General features: G+C 43.8%; 1 pseudogene; it reads right to left on the bottom strand.

Moving 5' to 3' along the window:
* Positions 1-12257, bottom strand: part of LOC147722373 (large ribosomal subunit protein uL23 pseudogene) — a 66145-nt pseudogene that overhangs the window by 36504 nt on the left and 17384 nt on the right.

Genomic DNA, 12257 nt, shown 5'->3' with positions numbered 1-12257 from the left:
GCGCGTTACTAGGTAACGCAGCAAAGCGCGGTGTGTCAGGCGGAGAGTAGAAGGCAGTACTACAGAAAGCGTCCAAATGGAGCACCATCTTGAAATAGAGTGGCCCCCACCTAGGATTGCCTGAAAAAAGGCAGGAGAAGGGAGAAGGGAGGCCTAGCTCTACCAGATCTTCAGTTCAGGGCTGGACTGGGAACCAAAACCAGCCCTGGCAAAGTGCTCGGCCGGCCCCCCTCCCTCCTGGGGGGGGGGGGGGCTGCCGCCAATCTCTTTGCTGGGGCCAGTTTTCGTTTGATTTTATTACAGGGACGATTTTGCCCAGTAGCAAAAATGGCCCCCAGGGGCCCCAAACCGGCCCCCCACCTGTGCGGCGCACTGGGGGATTGCCCGGTGCCCGCTACGGCCAGTCCGGCCCTGCTTCAGTTGAATGCCTGGGCTTCCCATCTCTCACATTCACGTATGATATTAAGAATGCCCGTGAATACAGGTGCTGGATATGTTCTTGCCTATGCTTAGGGGTGCCAAATTATCAGAAGAGGGTTTTTTGTTGAAATTCGGGGATTAAAAAAAGTTAAGCTGAAGGTTGTCCAGGGGCGGCTAAAACTTTGGCTAAATTGAGGGGTTCAGTGGCGCTTGGGTATTTCTCCAGCTTGGCTCCCTCTGGAATTCCTCAGGAGCTCCAGAGTGTTTAAAGGACAGGCTGGCAATGCCTTTGAGAGACACTGGGTTGGTGGTTTAGGAAGACCTTCTCCCTGGCCGCACTATTTTTTCCTGGGAACATATTGAGGACAGCGTTGGTGTAGGTCTTTCCCGATTTATATATTTTCAATTGGTAAGCTGGGTTCAATCCCACCGACAATAGAATTGTAAGAACGCTGTAGGTTGTGGTAGCTTTTTAGAATGCCAGCATGTGACCAAGCCCCCAGGGAGGAAGGGAGTCTCTTTCTGGTACCAAACCCTGCTAGAAGAATTAGACAGTGAATTCAATCTAGCTGAGGAACTGTGGGGTGGCTCTTTACCTACACAAGACTGTGTAAAACTATGGCGGAATTCTTGCAAGACCTTACATGAAGTTGTGAAAACAGCTTGGCTAAAAAGAAACCACCTGTTTACCATCCACAGGGCCTTCTTCCCTCCTCATAAACTGTCAAAAATCACCAAAGGGCTACCGGTGAGTTGCAAAAAATGTGGTCAGGTATATGAAAGACACCCTACCTAACCCCATTTTAATGTTTCCTGCTGGAGAAGCAAATAAAATATATTTTTTCTACTAGCCAGGAAACTTTTACGTTTTTTCTCTAGTCACCACACTCCTTACCACTCCCTTTTCCTACACCACACATAGCCTATCACAAAAAATAGTGCTCCCACGTAGTCGTCGGTCGCAGCACGCCCCGCCCTGTAGAGGGACGGGAAGACCCCCATGATGAAGCATGACACTATGGGACTCATAGTGTGTGAGGGGTATTTTAAAAACACATAGTGTTCCTCCTGGACAACTCCTGGAGCATCATCCCCTCATCGGTGCACATTACATGAGTAATCACAATATATATAACAATAGGATAGAATCTTTGTGTTTATAAACTTTGTACTGGAGGCGGATTCTATCCATTACCTCTATACTCCTTTTTTTGTAGTTTTGGCTACTCTTAGACCAAACATTTAAGTGGAAGACTGTGGGAATTGTCGAAAGTCACTTACAAGTACTATCTTTATATCCACATTCGGAGCAGAGGTATGCCCAGAGTGCACAATAAAGATAGCACTCATAAATGTCCTTTGTGAATAACCAAAGTCATAAACTCAGATGTTTGGTCTAAGTTAAGACCAAACGACTGCCAAGTTCCCACACAATTTTCTCACTAACTCCAAAAGTGGTCAGACAACCAGTAGGGTGAATATTGAATCCATACCTGTGTACACCCTGAAATTGTAAACATATCAAGTGCTATTCCCAGACAGCATATACATCTTAATTCTATAAAGTGCCCCTTTACTAACAATGTACTGCCTAAACCCAAACAACCCTTCAACAGGACTAAACACATGTCCACAGCTATTACTTTCCGTGAGACACAGATGTCTGAAAATCGATCCACAAAGTGATCAAGGACAGGCAGAATCTTACAAAGATTGCCACAATTAGGGTGATCTTGTGGCAATGATGAAGCATTATCAAGAAAATGTAGATTCCCAAAAAGAAGCAAACACCAATCATGACTCATGGCTGCATGAAATATAGCCATTGCCATCAAGGGACTAGTAGACCAATATGAAGACAGTGACTGCTTCCTTATCCAGCCCATCAAAATAGTTAAACCCAGGAACTTTGTCAACTCGTCCAGATTTGTGGAAGTCCACCAGGTGGCTCTAGAGTGGGGCTTAAGTCTGGCACTGTAACCCCTCAAATACTTTTCTGCATATAAATTAGTCTGATTAACAATTCCATTCAAAAATACATTGTCCAAAAATAACTGAAAGACATTTATAGGCAAAATGTTTTCAGTATTCACTTGAAACCCTGCAACTCCACTAAAGGCAGTCAACACCTGCTGCACCATGTTTGGGGCCACTCAAATTTCAGCTTTTACAATGGGAATCCTTTCAGACCCAGGCTGCAATCCAGATGCCTCTTGCTGTACTATCTGCATATCAGTGACCTCTACTAAAAGAGGCATTTTCGCACATTGACGGTGGCTTCATCATCAGATGATTTGTCTCAGACAGAAAATTCACTGCCCGAATCCTGGACGTACACCTCTACCTCAGATGCAGTCAGTCTCTTATTCATGGTTAGAGAAACACTCGAAAAGCATACCAACAACCTGCTTTGCGCTAGTCCTGTGTCTGGCCGTAATCCTTACTTAAAAAAGTATCTTGACAAATAAGTTTTATCACGCATAAAGCAAAACTACTGATATATTGCAACTGCAAGGTAAAGTCAATCAATACACAGCACACAAAGAGCTATATACTGTAAACAATATCACTTACTTTCCAGAAACAGCTAACCTCACCAGCACCTACTCTGTACAGACACTGCAAGCACCATTGATATCCCACTAGAAAGGAAAAACAAACTAAAATTACACACAAGCCAACACAATACATATTGTGCATAAATCTAAGAAGTATTTCACACACAATCAAACAGAAGATAAATATGATACTATTATCACAGCATCTACAAAAAATACATTCATGCAGGGCGATGATACTCATTTGGAGTAAACAGTTCAAACAACTTTTTCTTACCAAACACATGCAACGATACGTACTGCAGATCTACCAGAGCTGAAACTGCAAACAGAAGTCACAGCAAAGGAAAATAAAAGTGTTGCACTAGAATAAAAAGGAGAAGTAAAGCATTACGATCACAAATGGTGGCAAGAAATAAAACAGTTAACAATTTAAAACACAATGAAGTCTGCCAATCACCATTCAAATGCCAGCAACACATATCGTCAGCCAAAATCGAGTCCACACTCACGGCCACCAAAGCTCCACTTCACGGACACCATTCAAGTGCCACTTCATGCACACTGCTAGTCAAACACTACTTCACGCACACCACCAGCTAAGTGCGAGTCCATGCACACTGCCAGCTAAGTGACAATACACGCACATTGCAAGTCAAGTGCCAGTCTATACACACCACCAGTCAACCACCAGTCCACATACACCACCAGCCAGGCTCCAGTTTACATGCACTGCTAGCCAAGCATTAGTAGACTCACACCAAGTACACACAAACCATCAGCTGAACATCAATTCACACAAACACACAGAAATCTTTCTTGGTGTCTAGTGGTATTCTGCCCTCCTTGGTGGCATATGCTCCTAAACATTTTGCCCATCGTCCCTCAAAAGGGGCAGAAATAACCAAAATACATGCCTTAAAAAAGGGGAGCAACCCTAGCCAAAGGGCCCACTCCCTTAAATATGAACAGAACAAATCCCTGGTGACTAGTGACTTTCTAGATGGGCCTAAAAATATGGGTGATCTGTCCCTAGAGAGGTAAAAAATGCCAAACACATTCCCCCAATAAATGAGAGCAAACCTTGCCCAAGGGGCCTCTCCCCAACAAATAACAGTAAATAATCCCTGGTTTATGATGGCATTCTGTCCCCGTGGGAGCAGATGGGCCTAAAAATATGGACACAGGCAAAACATTTCCCCAGTAAAGTGGAGCAACGCTTGCCCAAGGGGCCACTCCCTAATATAAAAAATACAATCCTTGGTGTCTTGTGGACTTTTGCCCCTCCAGATGGCAGATTGGCCTAAAACCAGCTGATATGCCCTCAGGGGCAGGTGGAATTCCTAATAAAAAGGCCCCCAGGAGAAGCGACCCTTGCCCAAGGGGTCGCTCCCTGTATTCATCATGCTGAAAAATTCCCTGAAACCTAGGGGGTTTCAACCCCCTCCGGGGCTGTTTGACCAAACAAGTGGCTGAATCAGCTCCCGGGGGTACCAAATACAGATGAAATATGCCCCCCTAGGAAGAACTTCCCAAACAATATGGAAGAAATATCCCTGGTGGTGCAGTGGTATGGATTTTTGCTCCACCATCACAGCCCCACCACTATCGTGGAGCAGTAATCCACTCCATACAGGCCCAGGAGTAAAGTATTTTACCCCTGCGTCTGCATCCCTGAGAATCCTCAAACATGTGGTCCAAATGCTTCATAGGTGTGTAGAGGTATTTAGCATATTATAAATCTTTGTGTTGAAAAGTAACCCTGGAGGAAGATGAGAGTTCACGAGATGTGTCAGTATATTCCACACAAGTATTTTGGGTCAGTAGAACGCTTTTCTAACAGGGCAAAGATTCTATGTAGTGAATACAAAATTTCTTTAGACAGAAATTAAAAATAGTATCAAAAGGCATAAACAGGCAACTGTGGATATCTGTTCACACTGGACTGGGTAAAGTTCCAATTTCAGACTGGCTGCAATAGAGCGTGGGATTGCTACAGGGACCCAGTTAGGCCAGCTTAACAGAGTACCTTAAATCCTAGGTTGCTCGGCATTGCATTGATCTGCATCGAAGATACATTGCGCAGCCGGAGCGATGGCTCGGTTCTGAGATACGGCGAGGTTGCGGTGCGAGTTCCTGCTGCATTGGCATTGAGGATGCCGTTGACAACGACGTGCGATGCGAAGTCTGGAGTCAGTGAAGCATAAAACAATCAGGGAGATATGCTTGGGAATGCGACGCGCAGCAAAGGAGATGCATCACTTCCACTGGATCCACAGAAGCTAGCAACACACCTTAATCCCACTTCAAAGGATCCAGAACTGGGTCAGCACCCCTTGGCAGGGAAGACTCACAGATGGCAGCGTCCAGGTGGTCCTGCAAGGCTGCAAGGTCCTGCAAGGCTGTTGGAAGCCTCTTGTCCCTGAGGATTCAGATCATGAGGTCAGCCAACTAGCCCTATGAGTCATTCTGGGTTATGGGTGTAAGGGGTGTAAGGGATGCAGGTCCAGTCCTTCTCACCAATGCAAAAGGGCAACAGTTCAGCACAGTGAAGCAGTAGTCCAGCAGAGTGCAGTTCAGGGGAGTGGCAGTCCATCAGCAGTACAACACTTCTTCTTCCTGGTACAGTATCCAAGGTCCCAATGTGTACTAAAGAGTTAGAGTCTGGGGTCCTGTATTTATACCCAGTTGTGCTTTTGAAGTAGGGGAGATGGTTTTGAAGGTTTCCCTTTGAAGTCCCCAGCCATACTGGGTTTCCTACCCTGCCCATTGACTAACTGAAAAGAGTATGCAGCCCTTTGTGTGGCGGTCTATTGAGGTGTAGGTGGGGCTGTACCTAGCTCCTCGATCCTATCCCATTCCACCAGTGGTGGCCCATCCCGACATACCTAAACCCCCTATTGTGTGTGGTTGTCCAGGAGAAATACACAAAGCCAAATTGTCAGCTACACCCAGTCACGTGACGAGAGACAGGCTACAGGCACTAAATAGATAAGGCAGGAAAATGCCAACTTTCTAAAAGTGGCATTTTCAGAATTGCAATTTTAAATCCTACTTACCCATAAGTTAAGATTTTAAATTAGGATTCCATAGACACCAAACATAAACTGGCTATCTCTTCTCATTAGGATATTACACTTATAACATGTAGTAGGCAACTCCACTGTTATCCTATAAGAGAGATAGGATTTGCAGTAGTGAAAAACAAATGTAAGGGTTTTTCACTACCAGGATATGTAAAACTTAAAAGTACATGTCCTACTTTTTATATACATTGCACCCTGTTCTCTGGGTTGTCCAGGGCCAAGCCTGGGTATGGCATATGTATTACCCTTAGGTAGGCTTTAAACAGACCATAGGGCAGAGTACAGTGTATCTAAAAAGTAGGACATGTTTACAGGTTTTACATGTCCTGGTATTGAAAAACTCCTACATTTGTTTTTCACTACTATAAGGCCTACCTCTCCCATTGGATAACATTAGGATACATTAATACATTTAATCAGTGCGTACTTTTGATTGGGTTCAAATAAAAATGTCATGTTTGGACTCAAATGAATTGTACTTTAAAATCCACTGTAATGGTAAAGTTGGATTTTAAGTCACAATTCTAAAAATGCCACTTTTAGAAAGATAGCATTTTCTTGTCTTAGCTATTTGGTACTTGTTGCCAGGTTCCTGTGCCACATGAGTGTGAATGACACAGCTGTTGATCTTTGTATATTTCCCTCAGACAGTGAGACTAAAGGACTAGGTTTTGGCCGGATGGGCCACGTTGCCAGGATGTGGTTCACCCTGACAAGGGATTGTGGTTGTTGCTTGAGTAGGATTTCCTTACCCCTCAATCAATAGCCCCATTTGTTTTAGGTACCCAATATCCAGTATCCCTAACTCTTAGACATTAAACACCCAGCCCTTTGGCTTAGCAAAGCGCAGTTAAGGCTTAGATAAAATATTTAAAAGATTTTCTTATGTGGCAACTGCTCATTTACTTGTCATGTGTCACTGCAGTCAACCAAAGGACAATGGTCCTACCTGGAGTCATACATTCTTTCAATACACTCACCTGCACCTTTAAAATATTCAACTTTTAAACCTCTGGTGTATTTTCGGAAACTTCTGGCATGGCCTTACTGGAAAGTAAAATCAATCATTGAGGTGAAACCAAAACATAGTGCATGTTTTAGGGAAAAAGCACAAATGCTGTGACACTGTGCTTAAGTGTCATAACACATAGAATACGAAAGTCCCTAAAAACTAGACCAAGAAAAGTGAGCTAACACCAACAATCATGATTATGAGACCCTTTCCAACAGATATCCTGCATCTTAGATGGCTTCTAATATCAGACTTAGTAAGAAAAATGTTTGCCTTACACTTATGGCCCTGGTGACATGATTAGTGAATACTTCTACCAGCAAAAATTATTGAAGCCCTGCAAAGATAGTAATGCATGCGTGATCTACTTCTATAACGTTTGCTCCTGTGATGCACTGGAGAGCCTCCAAGAGAAAATACTTAGGGACATATTTATGGCCAGGTCACGCAGTGCAGTGCAGGACAGCACAACACGTCACCTTGCTGCGCTGCGTGACTAGGAAGGGGCAGGAATGCACCATATTTAGGGAAATCCATGCATTCCTGTATTTTCCCCTGCGCTGGCTTTCTTTTGGCTGCCTAGCGCCAACACATGCCCCCTTGCACCATGGGTCAAGGAGCCTGTATTGTAAGGAGGATTTTGTACCAGAAGGGGTGCCATTCGGCACAAAAACAATCTCTTGAGGAAAAATCAAGCAGAAACAAACACATTTCTCCTTGTTATGCTTCACCTGGGGAGGCGTGGGTTTTTGGCACATTCCGAGGTGCACTATTTCTGGGAAATTTGGGAATGCATCAACATCCATGAATGTTGCACCGTAACACCCACGCAATGCCCATGGAAACACCTCCCTGGAGCACAGTAATGAAAAGCAACAATTGCATTACTCGAGCCATGACTTCATTAATTTCATTTTTCATTTGCGTCACCCTGGCACCACCTTGCATGTTACAAGTTTGACGCAAAGGGGTTTGTACATGTGCCTTTCAATATGTTATGCAGAAAAACATCCACAGACAATCAGGTACAGTGCGATTGGATTTTTATTTGCTTGATCATATGCAGTCAAAACTTAAACGTCTTATCCAAAGTATCTTTAAACCCCACTTTTCAAATGTTGTGGGGCTTGGTGAGCTCTTCGGAACTCCTGAACTCTCACACACGATTCTGTTGTCTATTTTATGATTATGGCTAGTGTATTAGTCTACCTTGCAGTATAGCTCTTCAAGAAAGAATAACATGTTTTTATCTGGAGAATTTCATAAAGATTCTGTCACCATCCTGCTTCATCCATTGTTAGCACCTCCAAGAACTAACATATCATTTTATTTTTTTCATCTATTGGGGAAAGAGTACCTTGCTCATTTGTTGGACAATGTAAACTAGGGACTTGGGGGCATATTACCAACAACTAGCGATAATTTTTGTCTCTAACTTGTTTAGAGACAAAATTTATCGCCGCACATCGGCGATTTTTATCGCAGATAAACCTTGCTATTAACAAGGTTTATCGCAAATGCGATAAAAAACGGCCGAAATGCATGAATATCGCTGAAAAGTCAGCGATATTCATGCATTATCGAGCAAATGCTCTTAGCCATGTTATCCACCTCCCATTGGATAACATGGCTAAGAACTGCTCAGGGCAGGTGTTAGCTTTTGGAGATATTCCCGCTTAGCGCGAATATCTCCAAAAGTTGGTAATAGGAGATAGCGATGTTAGCGACTGTTTTCAGTCTCTAACATCTTGGCACGCCCACTTTGCATCTCATTAGTGATAAATATCACTGACATGCAAAGTGGGGCCCAAGATGATCGCTATCTCCTACTAGCTGTCGCTAACTGGTGTTAGCGACAGCTTGGTAATAGGGAGATAATTTTATCTCCGCTTTCTTGGCTTTTAAAGCCAAAAAAGCGGAGATAAACCCCCTTGATAATATGCCCCTTGGTTCCTAGACTGATTCCGGACACCCCGCAGCACATGTTAGCCTACAGACGAGCTAGCTCACAGTGCCGCTGTAAGCCCCCTAAACTTACCAGGGAGTGAATGTTCTCGGGCCACTACTGAACATGACAACCCTGACCCCTCAGGAATCGTGGAAACAGTACAGAACCTTTCGCTCGGTCACTCATGCTTACTTATTCTCAGAGAGCTATACAGAGAATACACAGTGGGACATTTTCAATATAACCAGTGTTATTCTTGTACAAAATACATGTGCTGCAATTATCAATAGACAGAAGTAGATAAACGTGATTACAACAAGCACAAAAAGCATACATAGTAGATATAGATCTACCATGTTGCTAAAACAATGTATATATGGAGGCATATCAAACAAAGCAGTAATCAAACATACTCCTTCTATGCAAATTGTACTCTAAGTGTACCTAGAGTGAGTGTAGGTGTGGAGCCAAGAATCCCACCAAGGGACGATCTAACTCCTTTACCTGGTGGGAGAGATTGAACAACCCCATTTTGGTAACAAAGTTGACACCCTTCACGAGATGCATGATGAAATCTCAGCACGCAGGACCCACTGTGACAACTGAAGTGTCTTCTCTCCTAATCTGTTGGGATGCTCATCTTTTATAATGGAAAGCAGCCCTGCGATGTGCAAATAGATTAGTGGTGTTATGGATATGTAGATAGCCCTGTCACCCCGTGGATGAAAATAGAGATTACAAGTTTAGTGCGAGAAGAGACCTAGTGCATTATGCTCAGGGCATTGTGATAATGTTGTGTGAAACTAGATGTGTTAACACGTTTAGTTGCAGGAAAACCTATCTAACATTGTGGCACATACAAATATGTGCAAAAGTTCACTACTGAAAAATAGGACAATGTAAGAATTAAGTTGCTTCTCTACATGGGCCTAACTTGGGAATATACCACCCACTCCTCCTACTAAGGGTCAATACATAAAAAACTATCTAGAACCATTCTAAAAAGCCTGCAAGCCAAGATAATATGTTTGTTAAAAAGCCTTAAAACTGATTTAAATCTTCTAAAAGCAAGCTTCCCTTAAACATATTTCATAAAAGCCTTAAACAATAATAAACTGTTTGAAATACCAAGCACTCAGAAAGCCTTGGTGTCTGGAAGAGAGAAAAAACAAAAGCTGTTTTAAGCAATTTTGTTTAAAAACAAGCCAAATTGTTCCCACACAGAAAAGCCATTTTATTTTATTTTCTCCAAGAGGTAGACACATCATTGCTGCTGCCCACAACTACAGATGATGACCCCAGAGGTGTACCTCGAAGCAGGTTTATGGAGCAAAGGTGATTCCATCCAATTCCCACAGCAGCCGCTGAGGGAGGTATTGCTACCCATTAGTGATCCGCAGAGCCACTGTTCACATCACTAGGAGCTGAAGCCTCCCAGGGTGCCTCTAAAAATGAATTCCTCATCAGTAGAATATGCTGGAGACTACAATACACATGGTGGCGCAACCAATTGTGATCAGAGACATATATCCAGGATGCATTTCTTACTGCCCGACAGGCCTGAAGAATAAGCACCAGTTCTTGAAGCTGAGGTGTGCCAAAACAGTGTACCAGGCAGTGCAGACTCCATTCTGGGTTAAACTGGGAGGTCTATTGTGGAGCAGAAAAAATAAAATCAGGATTCCCGCCACAACTAGCAGGACAAACAGGAGCCCTCCAAAATTCTTCACATCACGTAGTGTATGAAAGATGGCATAACTCCGAAAATCGTCTGAAAAGGTGCTACCCAGCTCAAAGCGGATACATTTAAAAATGTGCTCTATTCTCTTCATATCAGACAGGTTAAAGATATGGTGGACCAGCTCCCCTAAATGCAGCAGAAGTTAATTTGGAGAAGTGTCTGTATCGCAGATGAGGACATTGTAACCTGGAGATCAAACATCCCTATGGTTAAAGTTAAGGCGATTAAGGCCACACACTTCTCAAAAAGCATGGCTTTCAGTTTGCTCAAAGAATCAAACTGTATGTTGGAAACATTTACCAAAGGCCATAGCGCTGCCTCCCTAACTGCTTGGGCCAGTGGAAACAGTACTTATATGCAACAAGTCACTATAGCATTAACCATCACTAGATAAGCGATGCCGGGTTCCATTTAACAACAACCTTGATCATTCAGCATCCAATAGCTCCCATTCTGTCTCACCAGTCCTATGAGGATTGTGTGCAGAGCACTGGAGGGTTGGGAGAAGGGTTCCATGGTAAACACTTTTGAATGACTGCACAATTTTATTGCCAGAGAACATGTTCAGTTATTGGTTTACAGGGCTAAGTAAACATCTTGTTGAGTGTAAGTTCTCCGACCCCAAGGAACTTGCAAAGTAGGTAGACCTCTGAGTGGAAAGCGGTGTGTCTGAAAAGGCATTTGGGAGTGATCCTAAGGGGAGTGGCTCAAATTTCCCCCAACCGAGGGCAGGCGAGGGTTACAGTAACCCAGATAGGTTCCAGTACAGTGTTAGGAAAGGGTTCCATGGCCATTCTAAGTGTAGAAGGACAAGACGGGGGGAGCAGAAGCCCATGATGCCCTATTTCCAGCCCAAGGGCTCCGAATGTTCCCAGAGGGAGCACAGGCTGGGCACCTGGTCTGTAACAAGAGGCCATGCACTGATGGGAGCATATCAGTGTCAGTAGAGCAGGAGGGGAGGCTGCCACAAGTGCCCTAACAGTTCTGATTTCTGGGGGTACCACTCCACAGCAGAGGGTGCAGAGGCCAGGAGGTAGAGGTAAGAGGTAGAAACAGTCTACAGTGGGAGGACCAGAGTATCAGGGGTTTCCAGCTCTGAAATGAGAGCACCCAAAGACTAACACTTATGGAGCCCCTTCTGGCCTGGGGGCGGACTCTTGCACACACATGCAGAGTGTGTTTCCCTTTGAGGGTGGGGGGAAGTTGTACTCCTCTGTAAATCCTGCCTTGCCATGCAGTTGTTCAGACTCAGGGACAGATTGTCCCGAGCATCCAATTCAGATTTAAAAACAGTAAATAATAAATATGTTCAAGTCTTTGTGTTTTCAGGTTGATTTATTTCTCAATCCACCACCATCAGTTGTCTCCTGTAGCCAACACGTGTTTCATCAGATAGATGTGTAAGCATCACTGACTTCCTCAGGGCTACAAATCAAATACATTATGAGTCTGAATTAGAATATCTTCTCATCCCATTACTCCCATCACCTAA

The sequence above is a fragment of the Lissotriton vulgaris genome, chromosome 4_1, assembly GCF_964263255.1.
Source record: "Lissotriton vulgaris chromosome 4_1, aLisVul1.2, whole genome shotgun sequence".
Classification (NCBI taxonomy): domain Eukaryota; kingdom Metazoa; phylum Chordata; class Amphibia; order Caudata; family Salamandridae; genus Lissotriton; species Lissotriton vulgaris.
This window is presented reverse-complemented; position numbering and strand designations above follow the sequence as displayed.